Genomic DNA, 16,772 nt, shown 5'->3' on the forward strand with positions numbered 1-16,772 from the left:
ACAGCGTTCAAATCTGTTGGCGACTCGATTTCTTCCACTCGCAGTGCGTCTTCGATTGTCAGCGCTGGCTCGGCAGCTGTCATTCATCTCCCGTGCTCAGAGCAGCCACACTCCGTCCTCGCAGCGCCTTTGGCTGACAGTCACTCTCTTAGAGAGCAGCACAAGACATCACTCAGCCTGAAAGCGGCAGGACTAAGACCTGCACACAGGCCAAGTCCACTGCTGCACCAGCCACGGTGGCGCGACATCCACCCGCTCACCAGTGTTTCACCTGAGCTGCGATACTCCTGACCCAGGTCAAACACGGTGCTGCTCTGAAAGATATGTCTGCAAGCTCCTGGATGCCCTGTCCCTGAAGACGGGGGGCACCTGGTGCTCCCACATGCCCTCTGTCCCTCTGTCTCTGTCTCCCTCTGGGATCACTCCCTTAATTGGAAGACAGCTGCCTTTTGTGAGCCTCCCACGAAGCAAGGAACGAAAGGAACATAGGCTTCCCTTGAACAGCCGAAGGGAGCAGCTGGTGAGGACCTGAGGCTGGTGACAATGACAGGAGTGAGCTTGGAGGTGGAGCCTCAGCCCCAGCTGAAGCCAGCTGGCCACTGCCCCACCCAAGTCCCTGCTGCCCACACAGAGACACCATCCTGGAGATCCAGGGCGGAGGCCCAGGCAAGCTGTGGGATGACAGGGTCAGGGCTCAAGCACAGGGGAGGTCCAGCCTCCACACACACACACTCACTCAGTCACTCACACTCAGTCACTCTCACACTCACACACACACAGAGCCTCTCCGTGGCCCTGTGCCATTCTTCCCTCTGCACAGGAATTCCTCCCCGTCCTGCTAGCGTGTTTACTTATGCAAAATTCACATAAACATACAATTTACCATCTTAACCATTTTATTTTATTTAGTTATTTAGTTAGTTAGCTGTTATGGTGCCGCAGTGTTGCTCCACCACCACCTCCATCTTGGTCCTCATCACCCTAAGAAAACCCATCCCTGGGGCAGCTGCTCCGTCCTTCCTCGCTCCCAGCCCCAGCCTCCTCCGAAGATCCAGGCCAGGTGGGGCTGGGGGTGCCGGCTTGGCCGGGCTGCAGGGCTGTGTGCCCACAGGTCAGCCCTGCCACGTCACATGTGCAGACGTGGGGGTGTGTCGGCATGAGCACATCCGTGTGTACACGTGTGTAGATGGATGTGTGTATGCTCGAGCATGTGCGCTTTCACCTTGTGTGTATGTGGCTATGTATGTATATGCAGTGTGTAAGTGTTTATGTGCACGCATGCGTGAGAAGTGTATGTTGTACACACATATGCACGTACCTGTGTGTACATACATGTATGTGTGTTCTTAAGTGTTTGCACATCTTAAAATAGCAATTGAGAGCTTATCACAGGCCCAACATTATTCAAAGGGTTTTTATTTACTAACGTACTCAGTCCTCAAACGACCCCATGAGGGGTCCTGCCGCGTGTGCCGGCGGCCGGCGTACAAGGTCTGACCGGGAGCCCTGCTCTCAGCCACTGCTTGTCCATCTAAAGACGCGGGCAGATGTTTCCCCTTGAGCCAAGCCCCACCGTGCGCCCAGTCTGTGCTCGCTCTGCAGTCGGGTAAGGAGTGCAGGGAGAGGCCACTCGGGCAGCTCCAGGGACAGGGGTGGCTCTGCAGACAGGCAGAGTGGCTGGCCTTCCACTGCCCATGGCCTTGGAGGAGAGCAGGGGCCACTGTGTCCTCTGGTCACTTTGGTCTCGGTGAGACACAACACCAAGGTCAGCACAGGCTGTGTGCTTCTCTGCATCCCGCCACCTTCCCTCTGCCATGAGCCCGCCTGTGGTCAGGACTGCGTCCTTTCCCCACCGTGGGTCCTGTCTGCTCGCTCTGTTCCCTCGTCAGCAGGTTGGTGGCCTTCACTCTCCCTTGCCCCGGCGTCAGTGGGAAGCAGAGAAGCCTGAGCACAGAAGCTCCAGCCTCCCCCACCCCAGAGGGTTGTCCTGGACAGAGGCAGGGCCGCCTGTGGTGACAGCTGCCAGCCCTCAGGCTGGCCTCGGTCACAAATTACATGTTTGGATCCTCTTCCTGCCCCCGAGGCCCCAGGACAGAGCTCTTTTGTTTTTTGTGCATTCTCTTTGAAATCAACTTGTTTTTTCTCCCCATTCAATTTTTTTAAATTGTTTTACCACTAAGTAACATCCATCCGTCGTAGAAAAAGGAGAAGACGTGTAGAAGTATCAGGAAGATTTCCAGTCATCGGTTCCACCATACAGCAAGCTGAGCACACCAGCAACATGACACTCACTGGCATTGGCAGCCGGGTGTTGGGGCTCACGTCTGTAATCCCAGCTACTCAAGAGGCAGAAATCAGGGAGATGATGGTTCAAAGCCAGCTGGGCAAACAGTTTGTGAGATCCTACCTCGAAATAAACCTTCACACACAAAAAAAGAGCCGGTGGAGTAGCTCAAGGTGTACCTGAGTTCAAACCCTGGTGCTACCAAAATAATGAAGGAGGAGGAGGAGGAACGGGTGCAAGAGACCAGGCACTGTGTGGCTCCATTTATTTTTAGAATTCAAAGCAAGGTGTCTGAGCCACAGCACTCACTCGGGACAGTGGCCGCCCTGGGGGAGGACGAGGGCCAGGGGGAGACTAGAAGGTTCCATGGCTTAATTAGCTCCTGTGGTGACTGTGCACAGGCTCCCACTCGTGAGAGTCATTCATCTGACTTGTATGGTTGGCACACTTTCCCGTGTGCATGTTCAATAAAATGTCACCAAAAACTTCTTTTGCTCTATTCCCAAGCAATGGCTTTTCATAATATTTCAGGGTCTTTCCTTACAGATGTTTTCCCCTGGGAATGTACATATTTTTTCATGGAAAGAAAAAAAAATGCTCTACCTCCCGAGACAGCCGTGCTGAAGCCAGGTCCAGGGGTCAGTCCCTGAACAGGCCAAAATAGTGACCCTCCTGAGAGCCTGAGGCTTGGGCACTAGCAGGACTCAGTAACTGTGAATTCGCTGGGCACTGGTGGTTCATGCCTGTAATTGTAGCTACTTAGGAGGCTGAGATCTGGAGGCTTGTCGTTTGAGGCCAGCCCAGGCAAATAGTTCAAGAGACCCCATCTCCAAAATAACCAGAGCAAAATGGACTGGAGGCTCAGCACAAGTGGGAGAGCACCTGTTTGCAAGCATGAACCCCTGAGTTCAAACCCTAATCCCACCAAAATATAATAATAATAATAATAATAATAATAATATTAAGTGTGGATTCTTGTTCTTTAATGGGCTCTTTCACTTAATCTAACACAGACATCTTTCCAAATCGAGAAACAACTCTTGCGCCTGAATATAAGGGAACACTAAATCTAGGGTAATATCCAATCAAATCCTCCAAAATGCTGGATAAGTAAGTGTTAGGATGTCAGTGAAAGAGCCCACAGGACACCTACGTGGATCAACTCGATAGCTAACTTAGAATGCAGTTTTGAAGTCGTAGTGGAGAAAGTAGACTGGGTGGTGGACACTGCTGCTTCCCAGCCTCCCTTGCCGTCAGGACGGCCAGTGACAGTCTTTCCAGTGCGAGTAGGGCAGTGACAGCCAGCACTCCTGGGCCAGGCCCCGAGAAGGGTCCCTTGTCCAGCTTTCCCAAGCCCTTCCCACCTGCTGGCTGGCGGGACCCTGGGACCCACCCACAGCACCGGCCGGGGCCTCTGACTCACCAAACTTCCCAGGTAGGACGTACAGAGAAACGGAGCCCATGGCGTTGCACTGAACGCCAGGCTCGAGGGTGCCACGGTGGCCGCCCTGATTCCATGCATTCATTTCCAGGGAGCACTTGCCACCTCCAGCCCTTTTATCCAGTTTCACACGTGCATCAGCCACCGTGTCTTTCGCGTCCAAAAACGTTTACCTCTCAAGGTTCCAACTTGGCTTGCTTTCTTTTTGTCTTTTTCCCTGGGGTTTGAACTCAGGGCGCAGGGCAGGGACTCCACCTCCAGAGCCAAGCCCCTACTTCTTTGGCCTTTAGTTTCTTTTCAGTTAGGGTCTCGTGCTAACTTTGCCTGGGTTGACCTCCTTCCTTAATCCTCCTATGTGTGCCTCCCAAGTCGCTGGGATTACGGCTGTCTATCACCACCCCCAGCCTCTTCTTTACACTCGAGTTTGTGAAATTTTAGTCCATTCACGATGCTGTCGGAGAGCTGTTTTCTTCTATTTGAATATTAAATTACACAGCTCACGCAAGGAATTTACGTAACTTGGACTTCTGACACAGCCCATGAGTTCACTGAGATAATCCAATGCCTTCCAGGGAGGGAATCCTGTCAGAGCCCGTCCAGAGCCACTGAGGCACGGCGGCCTTGCGTTTGGATTTGAGTCATTTAGGTTCCAGGGGAAGAGAGGCTCCATGCAGTTTTCTTTCTTGGTTTGTAACAGAGAAGCATCGTGCTCAGGGGTTGGCTGACTCGACCCTTATTATAAATATTTTTGGTTTTGCACACATCCGGCCTCTTTGCCTATAGGCCTACAGCAGCCGAAAATAGCACATGACTGAACAGCTGGCTGTGCTCCACTAAAATTTGCTTTACAGAACTAGCCAGCAGCTGGATGTGGCCTGCGGCTGTAGTTTTGGACCTCTGATAAGAGACATAAGTGTCTTGATTCAGCCTAAGGCCAGGCACAGTAGTGCATATCTGTAATCCCAGCTACGCAAAACCCAGAGATCTGGAGGATCTCAGTCAGAAGCTAGCCCTAGACAAAAGCAGAAGACCTTATCCAAAAGATAACCGAAGCAAAAAAAGGGCTGAGGGTGCAGTACAAGTACTGGAGTGCCTTCCTAGCAAGTGTGAAGCCCTGAGTTCAAACCCCAGAAAAAGAAGCCTGAGCACTAAGCCCAGTGAACTCGAACTCCCCCTCTCCCAAAGGCTCATCGGAGGTGTGATTCTGGGCGAGTTCTTGGTAGAAAGGAAGCTAAGAGCCCCTGCCTTTCTGGAGTGTGGTAGGAATGGCCGAGCTGGCAGCAGATGAAGCATTAGTAGGATGAAGATGGCTGTCATTCAGAGAAAGACTAGGACAGTCCCCTGTGGGCTGGGGACACTGGAGCACCTGGGAGACTGGTGAAGGCAAGGGAGGCAAGCAGAGGTAATTAACCAGGCCGTCCCACTGGGGCAACAGGGAGGGACTGAGAGCGATGGCAGGAGGCAGACAGAGGCAGGGACGCTAGCTGCCCCTCTCCAGTGCAGCACGGTGAGGGTGTCACTCCTCCGGATTCTGCTTTCCAAGTGGCAGAGTGTCCCCAGTCCTTGGCACACAGTAGGGGCTCTGTGAACAGTGGCCAGATGGATTGGATGAGGAGGAGGAGGAAGGGAAGGCATCTCTCCACCCTCAGCTGAGGCTGGGCTGGGGCCGGGGAAGGGGCTGGGGTGGCTCGGTACCGACACAACCACAAAGTACACCATGTGAGCTGTGTTTGGATCCTAGCTTTTAAAACCTCACTGGATCCCTGGGGAAATTTGAATGTGATTAAGGAAATATTGATAATGGTGATAGGTGTCATAATGACCAGACAGGTACTTTTTAAAGAAAGGGTTTAACAGCCAGAAAACCTACTGAAATACTTACAGGCAGAGTGACATATCTCTGGAACTTACTTTCAATTTTTTTCAGGAAATGAAAGAGTTATAGACAATTGTAGGCAAAAGGGCGAAATGTGGGTGCTACAGCAGGTGAGGACCACTTGGGGCTACACTGCTCCCCACTTTCGTGTACATTTGAAATGTTCTATAATAAAAAGCAAAAAATAAGCCAGGTAATAGTGGCTCACACCTGCAATCCCAACTACTCAGGAGGCAAAGAGATTGGAGGGATCACCATTTGTGGCCAACCTCAGGCAAAAATATCTTGAGGTCCCATCTCAATCAATAAAGGGCTGGGCGTGGTGATGCACACCTGTCATCCCAGTCAGGTGAGGATGCACAAATGGGAGGGTCATGGTCCAGGCTGGCCACGCATCAAGTGAGGCCCTATTTGAAAAACAATGAAAGGGGAAGAGGGAGGGAGGGAGGGAGCAACTCATTTCCCACCCCCACGGCTATCCCAAGATGAAATACACAGAAACCACACATAATTTGGTCACCTCCACCTACTGCCCTATGTAACCCGCGGCGGATATAAGTGACATAAACAGAAATACAGAATAACAGGTTTTCCTCTAGAAGGCAGAATTGAGCAGTCAGCGCTTCTTGGTGACCCAGAGTGCACAGTGAGCATGACAGTGACCTATGGAGCCTGGACCCACCTACCTCCCTCGGCTTTGCCGCTGGGGACCTCGTTTTCCAGCGTGGGGAAAATATCTTAGCAATGTTCTAGACACACACAATGCAGTCTCCCTTCTGCCTGCAAAGCCGCTGTGTGCCTGGCAGCCAGTGGGGCATAAAATTGTGCTAAACCATGCATCCCGTGTGCACATCAGGGCCTTTAGTCCTGGACACACAGTTAGAAACACTGACCTGCATGAATGTCCTGCAGGACGGGTAAAGCCAGGTGGGGTGTAGGATACTGGCCAGGTTGCACGTCCAGGATCCCTGCCTTGCACCCTCCCATTGCAAGAGCCCCTTCCCCCAATCACTGGGACAAACAACCTTCTCCCCCGACCCCTGCGTTGGGCACTCACCAGGGCCGTAGGAGCAGGGCATCCAACCCAGCAGCCCAGATTCCAGCTTTTGTCCAGTGAATGGAAGCAGGAGAGAGTATTGACCACAGCCGGTGCCCCCAGGACCGCAGAGAGCCAGGTGACCCAGCTTCTCAGGGGCTCCTTCCTGGGAACGAGTCATGTGGGAACCAGGAGTGGCAGGTGGACCCCAGCCTGGCAAGCAGGACCAAGGGACTGAGCCTGTACTGGGGCAAGGGCACAGCTCTGGTTCAAGTCCCGCACTGACGCCTGTGTATGTGCAGCCAACGGTGTCTCTGCACCTGTGTCCTCCTCAGAAGGTAGAGCTTCCCAAACTCTCACCTCCTGGTCCCTTTGGGGAACTCGAACATGCCCAGGTATGCCTGATGCTGACACGTAGGCTGTTGTAAGCCTTGGTGGTGACAGGCAGGAGACCAGGCCACAGGCCCTTCAATGACTGTCACACCTGTGACTCGGGTAGGAGTGGAAGCTGCATAAATCTCCAACCATTGTGATTAATGTGCTGTTAGGAAGTCACATGTCATGCACAGCCCATTGAGGGTCTCGGCTGAGAATGGCCTGGATCTGGTGGCCCAGGTGTCCTCAGTCCCTGCCTCATCCATCTGCCATCTTCTGGGGCTACTCAGCCCACCATGGTGGATCAGACTTAAATAATCCCATCCCTCTATGCTGGGGTGGAACAGGCCACTCTCCAGCAGCCAGTTGTCCCTTCTGTGGTCCCCAAAGCAGCTTACAACTTGGTGACAAATGACCGCGGCGAGGATGTCACTCAGAAGAGAAATGAAGCATTCAGAGACAGACAAGAGGGACTGCTATCCTCCTATTAGCACTGCCACTGGAGAAGGCCTCATGGGCTGACAGCGCCCACTGGCCATGTAGGAGGCCCCCGCCTGCTCCCCGCCCCCTGGGAAGGCCTCACTTCTCGCTCGATCTGCTTTTTTATTATTGTATTTGTTTGGTGGCACTGGGGTTTGAACTCAGGGCCTCACTCTTGCTATGCGGGTGCTCTACCGCTTGAGCCACACCCCAGCCCTTTTTGCTGTAGTTATTTTTCAGGTAGGGTGCTGTGCTTCTGCCTAGGGCCATCCTCAGACCTTTATCCACCTGCCTGCACCTCACGTATAGCTGGGACTCCATGCATGAAGGATCGCGTCCAACTTGCTTGTTGAGATGAGGTCTCACTAACTTTTTTCTTGGGCTGACCGTGAACGGTCATCCTTCAGATCTCCACCTCCCTCATAGCTGGGATTGCTGGCGTGTGCCGTCAGCCCAGCACTTTATTGTTTTATTTTTTTAATAATCTCATGAGGAATTGAAGCCAAAGAAAAGGTGGGCTTGTCTGATTGTGTTTTTGTTTTTGAGATGGGCTCTGACTGTGTGCTCAGGCTGGCCTCCTACTCCTGGGGCCAGGTGACCGTCTTCCCTCAGCCTCCCAAACAGCTGAGTCCACAGGCGCACAGTCTACACCTGACAAGGTGGGCTCATCTTTGAAGGGTCGGCTGGAAATCACCCTGGACAAGCTGGGCTGCCACTGTCAGGAAAGGCAGCCTCACAGGAGGAGGGTGCCAGGGAATTAGGGAGCTGGGGTCCTGCTTGCTTTACCTGTCCCCACTCCTGACTCTGTATCTTCACTCTCACTCTCTCTCCAGAGAGTGTTCAGAGTCCAGGGACCTGGGACCAGGATGAGGCTGCATAGTGCAGCCCATAGGAGCATTCCAGTGCCCATCTTTGGTCCTACCAAAGCTGCCAGGGATGCTGTGCTCTGGCCACCCTGCCCCGAGACCTCCTTGAGGTCACTTCTGGCTCATAGAGCCTCTCCCCTCTATGCACACCACCCCTTGGAGACAGGGCACCCACTCCATGTGTCACCTGGCGCAGCTGGAAGCAAGGCCACGACTATTCCCTGATCCTTCCCTGCTGCCTGCCGTCTTTGTACGCAGAGGGGGCACTGCAGAGCTGGGGCTCCCCTGAGGTCAATGATGCCATGACAGTCAGCTAAACAGTGGGCTCCAAGAATGCCTGTCTCCAGCTGGGTGCTGGGGGCTCACGTCTGTAATCCTAGCTATTTGGGAGGCTGAGATCAGGAGGACTGAGGTTATAGGGCAGGCCAGGCAAATAATTTGCAAGACCCCATCCAAAACAACCAGAGCAAAATGGACTGGAGGTATGGCTCAAGCAGTAGAGCGCCTACTTTGCGAGTGTGGAGTTTAAACCCCAGTCCCACTAAAAAGAAGAAGAAAAAAAAAAAAACAGGCATGTTGGTTCACACCCTGTAATCTCGGCTACACAGTAGACAGAGATAGGAGGATCGCGGACTGAGGCCTGCCCAGGAAAAAAGCACAAGATTGTATCTGAAAAATAGCTAAAGTACAAAGGGCTGGGGGCGTGGCTCGAGTGGTAGAGCACCTGCCTAGCAAATGCAAGGCCCTGGGTTCAAACCCCAGCACTACCAAAAACAAAAGGAAAAGTTAATGAATGAAAACCACCCAAATGTCTATCAAGGATGGATAGATAATTAAAGGGTGTCACCCAGCAGGGCATTACTTGGCAATCCAGAGGAATAGAGTGGATACACACTATGCTATGGTTAAACTTCAAAATGCAACACCGAATGAAGAAACAGACCAGGGCAGATGGGTGGTCAGCAGGCCGAGGAGGGCCCGTGACTGCTCACAGGATGGGGTCACTTTTGAGTTGGCAAATAGGTCAGGAATTAAACCATGGTGATGGCTGCCACAAAATCACACGTTATAATAGTTGAAATGGTGACCGTTACAACCCTGGGCCTGGCCCTCCAGACCCCTCAGTGTGCCTGGGACCGTCAGCGCTCCCTCTGTGCTGAGCGCCAGCTGGAGCCCTTTTCCACAGTCTGTCCTGCACATTTCAATGGCACCAGGAGGGACACTATCTTCACCCCTTCTGCATGAGAGGAGTCAGACGCCCTGAGGAAGTGCAGCTTCCCGTCCAGGCGGGCAGGGCTGGGCGAGGCTGGACAACTGTGGAAGACCACACACCTACCCTCTGATACCCACTCCGGGTCTGTGCACACAGTCTGCTTCCTATGCATGGAACTTGAGCTTGAGGCTCCTTGATTTACACTTTGTCTGGAGAGACCACATAGCAAGCTGGGTCCTGCAGACCCCACTTCCCTCCACAAGCCTCTGGCAGGGCGGAGGAGGACAGCTGGACCAGGGCTTTATGGCAGTGCAACCCTAAATTATCTGACAATGATGACAGTGATACACTACACACCTGGCCTGTGTCAGGCCACTCGTGCACCATCCATGTGGCCCTCACAGGAAGAGGGCATAGCAAGTCCCCATTTCACAGCTGGGGAAACTGAGGCTCCAGGAGGCAAAGCAGTCAAGCAAACTATGGCAGAGCAGGGATCCGAACCTGGGGAGCAGGGCTCCAGAACCCCTGCTCGAACCACCTGCTGACACGTAACCCAGTCCTCCGTGGAGAGCCAACAGAGCACATAAGCATTTGAGTCCTTTCCAGGTGCTGGTTACATAACAAGAGGAGGCAGAACACAAACGCAGTAATTCCCCAGGAGGTGGGGGTGGGCATTCAGAGGCAATGCCAGGACACAAGTCCAGAGGCCACCACCATCCTGGCCAGAACTGAGGCATTCCCTACAAGGCTGGGCATGTCTGCTTGTGGAGAGCCACAGACAGGTGGCCCAGCTGGCCCTGGACGAGACCCATCTCCCTCCAGCAGGGAAAAAAGCAGGAGTCCAGAACTAAGGCTACAGCAAGACGCAGAGGTCCAGGAGGTGCCAGCCTTGGGCTACTTAAGCTTTCCATGTCTGCCTCATGCCCGTTAATCAGGAGTCTGCGCTATCAGAATCAGGCACTGCCTTGGCCCAGGACCATTCATTTAGTCATTCAACAAGTATTTAGCAGGCACTGTGATGCTTAACTTTATGAATTAAATTGACTGGACCTACATATTTGTCAAAGTGTTCTGGACGTTTCTGTGAAGGAGTTTTGAGATGAGAATGTGAATAAAGCAACTGCCCTTCATGGTGTGGGTGGATCTCATCCAGTCAGTTGAAGGTCTGAGTAGAACAAAAGACTGACTTCCCTGTAGAAAGAAGGAATTCTGCCAGCAGATTGCCTTCAGACTCCAGCCACAACTCTTCCGTGGACTGTGGCCACTGGGCCACCCTGTGGATGGTGGACTGTCAGCCTCCCCATCACTTAGCCAATTCTTTAAAATAATCTCTCTCTCCCCACATACATAGGCTTTGGGTTCTGATTCTCTGAGAACCCTGACTACAGCAGATCCCTGCTGTCTGGAAGAGTTGGAAACTAGAGGAACTGCCCAGCCCCTGGGGCTCAGTCCACCCCACCTGTCCAAGGACAGCAACGGCACCAGACCTCCAAGAACCCTGCAAGACAGAACAGGATAAAGTCGCATAGGGCTTTGTCCGCTCATGAGGCCAAGTCTGTGCTGAACAGCTGTGCACCCTACACCCAGGGACTTCACGTTTATGGGCTTTGGTTGCCTCGTCTGTGCAATGGGGTAATGGCAGTTTCATCTTGGAGGTGGCGAGGAATCAAATGGAACCTAGTGTGTTTACAGGGTCTAGAATTGTGCCCAGCCAGAGGCAGGTACTCAGCAAACTGCATCTGGGTGTGGGTCCGGCCAGCAGGGGACATCCTGCATAAGAGCCCCTGGCTTCCCAGTGCTGCTGCTTGATCCCCCTGACCCTTGGATTCTGGTTCTCTGGGTGGTGCCCTCAAGACCCCCATTCAAAACATTTCCAGGTGACCCAGAGGCACAGGCACGTTTGGGGAGTGGCTCAGCCTTACAGAGGAGCATCAAAGAGTCCTTTGTGTGTGGACAGGGTCCTGTGGTCTTCAAAACAGGCAGCAGCAGGCCCCTGACCTCACTCCCTGGGCCGGGTGAGCTGGGCTGGAGTGAATTCTCAGCCGTGAACAAACATTGCCTGGTAATGAGGAACCTCATTATTTCTCAGACTGACCCCCCTTGGCCACCATCTGCCATCTCACCTGTCATCTGGCACGACCCATCCTTTTGCCAGGAAGGAGCGGCCCTCTGCCTTGACCTCCTCCCTCCTGAGTTGTGTCTGCATCCTGCCAGACAGGGGCTGTAAGCAAGGGGGTGGGGATGGGAAAAGCAATCAGCTCAGGGCTTGTTCTCTAGCCTTGGCCCCTGGGCTTGATGTTGAAGACCTGTGTTTGTATCAGACAGGAGACAGAGTGACAGCGTATGGAACTCACAGGTGCCCAGGGCGCCTGCGGCAGCTCGGCGCTCCTCTCTCCCTCCAGCCTTCGCTGCAGCTGGGCAGGGCCACTCAGTTGGCACTGGCGCTGTGGGCTGCTCTCCTTGTAGCCTACAGGCCTTTCCACCTTGGCAGAGGACAGGAGCCAGCGGATGTCCCCACTGCCAACATAAAGCTGCTGCCCCAGCCAGGACTGCCTGTGGCAGAATGTCACAGGTCCCAAGATGAAGCCAGCTCGGTAGTGCGCTGTGTCCCTGAGCCTGGTTCTGTAGCCTGCAGTCATCAGCCCACAACCGGTTCAAGAATAAAGTGAGAGGTCGCCTCCTCGGCCCTGTCCAGCCCCCGACTTCCCCAGAGGGGAGGCGTGTGACAGCCTCTCGGTCTTTCCAGAAGTGTGATGGCGTGCTGTTTTCCATTCAAAGATAGGCGAGGGCTGGCGACAGCGCAGCTCTGCCCCTGCTGTCCACTCGGTGGCCTTGACTCCCTCCCAGAGCCGGCACGACTCGCGCTGTGGGGGCTCAGCCCCCGCGCCACGCCACGCCACGCTCGCCAATCCCCGCGGACGCAGGTGTAGACAAGGATGGGGCCAGACGGTGAAGTGTGACGGAAAGACAGAGCCCGTGAAAACCAAGAGGCCGAGGCCTGGCTCCATCCCGGGCTCACCCCTCCCAACCACCCCCTGGCCCAGCCCCCAGGAAGCCTGAGAGGGGAGGGGACGCCTGGATCCGCCCCTACGCCCTGGCCCCGCCCACGCGCACATGGCTCCTCCTACCACGCCCCGCCCAGGAGGTTGGTCCCGCCCACGCGCACATGGCTCCTCCCAACACGCCCTCCCTCAGTAGGCCTGACCCCGCCCAGGAGACTTGACCCCCCCCTCAGGGAGTCTGACCCCGCCCCAGAAGGCGTGGCCCCGCCCCAGGGAGCCTGGCCCCGCCCCCCGCACATGGCTCCTCCCAACACGCCCTCCCTCAGTAGGCCTGACCCCGCCTCAGGGAGTCTGACCCCGCCCCAGAAGGCGTGGCCCCACCCCAGGGAGCCTGGCCCCGCCCCAGGAGGCCTGGCCCCGCCCCCCGCACATGGCTCCTCCCAACACGCCCTCCCTCAGTAGGCCTGACCCCGCCTCAGGGAGTCTGACCCCGCCCCAGAAGGCTTGGCCCCGCCCCAGGGAGCCTGGCCCCGCCCCAGGAGGCCTGGCCCCGCCCCCTCGCACATGGCTCCTCCCGACAAGCCCCGCCCCCGCCGGGAGACCTGGCCCCGCCCCAGGGAGCCTGACCCCGCCCCGGGGAGCCTGGCCCCGCCCCATCTTGGTCTCTCTCTTCCTCTCTATTTAATCTCCCTGTCTCTCCTCCAGAGGTCACCGCTGTGTTCAGTCCCCACCCTCAGGCTCATGGACGGCTTAACTCCCATCCCATTGGTCTCCCAGTCCGCACTACTGCCTCCTTACTCCTCATAAATGTCACTCACCCCTGCTTAAAACCGCACAGGGAGCATGTGACCTCCAGAGGCAAGCTCGGTGACTTTGAGGCAGTCCCTTGCCTCCGTTGTCCCTTCTATGGTGACACACACCGTCAGATTCCCCCCACCCCACCCGGCTAGCCGCTCTCTACCAGTGGTCAGCCCACCTCTGCCGCCCAGGCCACCACACCTCCTCTGCAGACCACCGCGATTCTAAGAGCTGGCGACTGGGGGACGTTCTGTTGAGAGTTTTTCCCGCGGTCTCCTCCCTGAAGCCTCCTTGTGAGGTCAGGCATTGTTAGGAGAACTGTTTGTTTGGTGCTCCCTGGGCTCTGCGGACAGGCTGCTGGTTAAGAGAACGCATAAATGAGGCGAGCAAAGGAGACAGCAGAGGTAAAGAAAATCCTAGTTTCCATAGCAACTGAAAGGATGTAGTCCTAGGAACAGAGAGGGCTGAGGAGGGAGGCCTCTGGGGAGTAGGATAAAACACAGAACTTCCAGATAGAAGGGATCCTAAATTTCCTTTAGTTGCAAGTCCTCGGCTGGGGCAAGTCTTCCCAGAGAAAACTGGAAATGCCTGGAAGCACTTTGGTTTGTCATTTGGGTTGGGGAGGGTGCTGCTACCTAGTGGATTGAGCCCAGAAATGTCACAAAACATCCTACAGAACACGTCAGTACAGCAGCAAAGAGCCACCCTGCCCCAAATACTGATCGGATCACACCAAGGTTGAGAGGCTCTGGTGTGCAATTTCTGTTCAGGGTTTGACTCCTCACTCACGCCTCTCTGCCCCCATCAGAACTCGGTTCAGTCTTTGCCTTACCACTTCCAGTGATGGGAGTTCACTGCCTCCCAGAGCCACTGGTTACAGGTGATGAGCTGAGTACTGGAGCCAGAGTTAGCTAGACATAGGGGACGTGGAGCACATGTCCGCTCAACAGAGAAGCAAATGCTGAAGGGCTGTAAGAGGAGAAGGCCCCTGGTGAGCAAAGACACCAGTTTCCCTCTGTCCCCAGACTTTCCTGATAGACAGTCCTCCAGAGCCTGGTGTCTGGGAGGAATCAGAGGGTCTTCTGGTTCTTGGCTTGGGATCTCTCAGCCTGGAGCTGCAGGGTGAGAGTGAGGAGAAGCAAAAAAGAGGCAGGATTTGGCTATCTTCATTTCTAGAAGTAAATTTATGCTTTTGAAATATTAAAGATATTAACAAGAGTTAATGATATTCATTTGAACTGTGTGAGGGTAATATTCATATTCTGAAACACATTAAAAAATAAGATGAACAGATGGATGGATGGGTGGATGGATAGATGGATGAGTGGATGATGAATGGATGGATGGATGGGTGATATATGGGTGGATGGATGGATGGGTGATGGATGGATGAATAGCGGGTAGATGGGTGGATGGATGGTGAATGATGAATAATGGATGAATGAATGCTGGTGAATGATAGATGGATAGAGAGATGGATGAATGGTGGATGGATGGACAGTGGGTGGTTGAATGGTGGATGATGGCTGGGTACATGGTGGATGGTTGGATCGATGGTGGGCAGATGGATGGATGGATGGATGGTGAGTGGGTGGGTGGGTAACCGGGAGGGCAAGTGGATGGATGCACAGATAGGTGCTCAAGCAAACATAAAACATTTTATTGAATTCTCTGATTAAATCCATGCTACAGAGAAGGAAACAGGGTCAGAAAGTTAGGGACTCACTGGAGGTCACTCAGCTAGAACACCATGGGACCAGGACTTGAACCTGGGCTGGTTCCCCAGAGAACCACATCCTGCACGCCCCTCTACAACCCTGCTCAGGGTCATGGCTGCTCCTGGGTTTAAATGGTGACCTGAGTGACCTGGCAGCAGGTGGGAGTCTAGGGGGGTTGCCTTGACGCTGCTTTTGTAGGATGCTCAGAACAGCCCCGATGGTACCCACAGGGATACTGGGGTAGAGGCTCCCTTGAGTGAAGGCAGATCTGACTGCCCGAGGACTGACGTGGTGCTAGCAACATCTGATGTCAGGTGGCTAGAAACCAGCCATGGACGCAGAGCTATGTTCCCCTCCCCACTGTTCTGTAAAGCAAGGGTTCCTGGCTGTTCTTGTACCGAGGTTCCTTTTGGCATTGTAGTGGTGCTTATGGGTCCCTTCTCAGAGTGACATTCCTTTGGGTATTTTCATTTGTTTGTTGTTTTGGGTTTTTTTTAAAACAAGGTTTCACTATGTAGCCCCGACTGGTCTTGAACTCACTATCCCCCTGCCTCAGCCTCTTGAGTGCTGGAATTATAGTGTGAACCACCACACTTGGCTTTAGAATAATGTTTTAAATGCACAAATAAAATGCATACAGTGGGGCTTAAGTGGTACAGCACCTGCCTCGCAAGTACAAGGCCCTGAGTTCAAACCAATCAAAAAAAATAAAACTCACAGAGTATAAACAAAGCTCACTGTGGAGATGTACAAACATCACTTTAGATGATCGAGGGAGAGCGCTTCTTCCCTACCCATTAAATAACGAGCTCCGACAACCCCTCTCTCCCACAGAGGCTGATTGAATCCCAGACCCGCTGTTCACAGGCTGGGGACCTGGAGATCCTTGGTTTTCTCCTCTGTAAAGCAGGGTGGCCATGGCACAGCCTGGGACTGGAGGGGAGATGGTGTTGCCATGAGGTCTTTGCTCTGGCTCTGCTTGCTACGACTGATCTCTGTCTCTGTTTTGGGATATGCATGTGACCGTGTCTATGTGTGGCAGTCACAGCCTGACTAGTCCTCGAGACTTGGGCTGCTGCATTTCTTAAGGTTGGTGAAAACAAGGGTTTTGTTGTTTGTTTTATTTTTATTTACTTATTTATTTTGCTAAGTTTACAGACCCTTGAACTCTATCCAGGAACTCCCACCCCTACAGAATTCAGGCAGCACTTATGCTGGCCAGGCTTTCCCCGTCCTTGTCCTTTGAGCAGTGGGACCCTTCTGAGCTGTTGAGCTCTCATGGTTGTGAGAATGTCCAGGTTATTGGAGGGCAAGGGACCCAGGACTCCCTCCCTTCCCCAGGCCCAGTGGGTTGATGTTTTTCTTTCTGTTCCACCTGGAAGGGAAACAGCACCAGTCCTAAGCTGGGACAGGCCTGCCAGGGTCACTCAGACCTTGGCCAGCAGCCAGGCTCTATCCTGGAATCAGAGAACTGAGGCTATGTCTGTGTCTGCCGTGTCCCTGGGGTCAGCTGGCCAGAAAGGCTACTCAGGAACCAGTCCCTCTAGTCACCAGCCATCCAGCTGCTTTCCTAAAAGTGCTGGCAGGACGGGGAACACTGGCTGGCCAGGAGACGGAGACATTGCCCAGCTGTGAATAATCATGGCTGTGGCCCACTTGCCTTCCTGCCCTGGGCCCTGGCAC

The sequence above is a fragment of the Castor canadensis genome, chromosome 15 (genome assembly GCF_047511655.1).
Source record: "Castor canadensis chromosome 15, mCasCan1.hap1v2, whole genome shotgun sequence".
Lineage (NCBI taxonomy): Eukaryota > Metazoa > Chordata > Mammalia > Rodentia > Castoridae > Castor > Castor canadensis.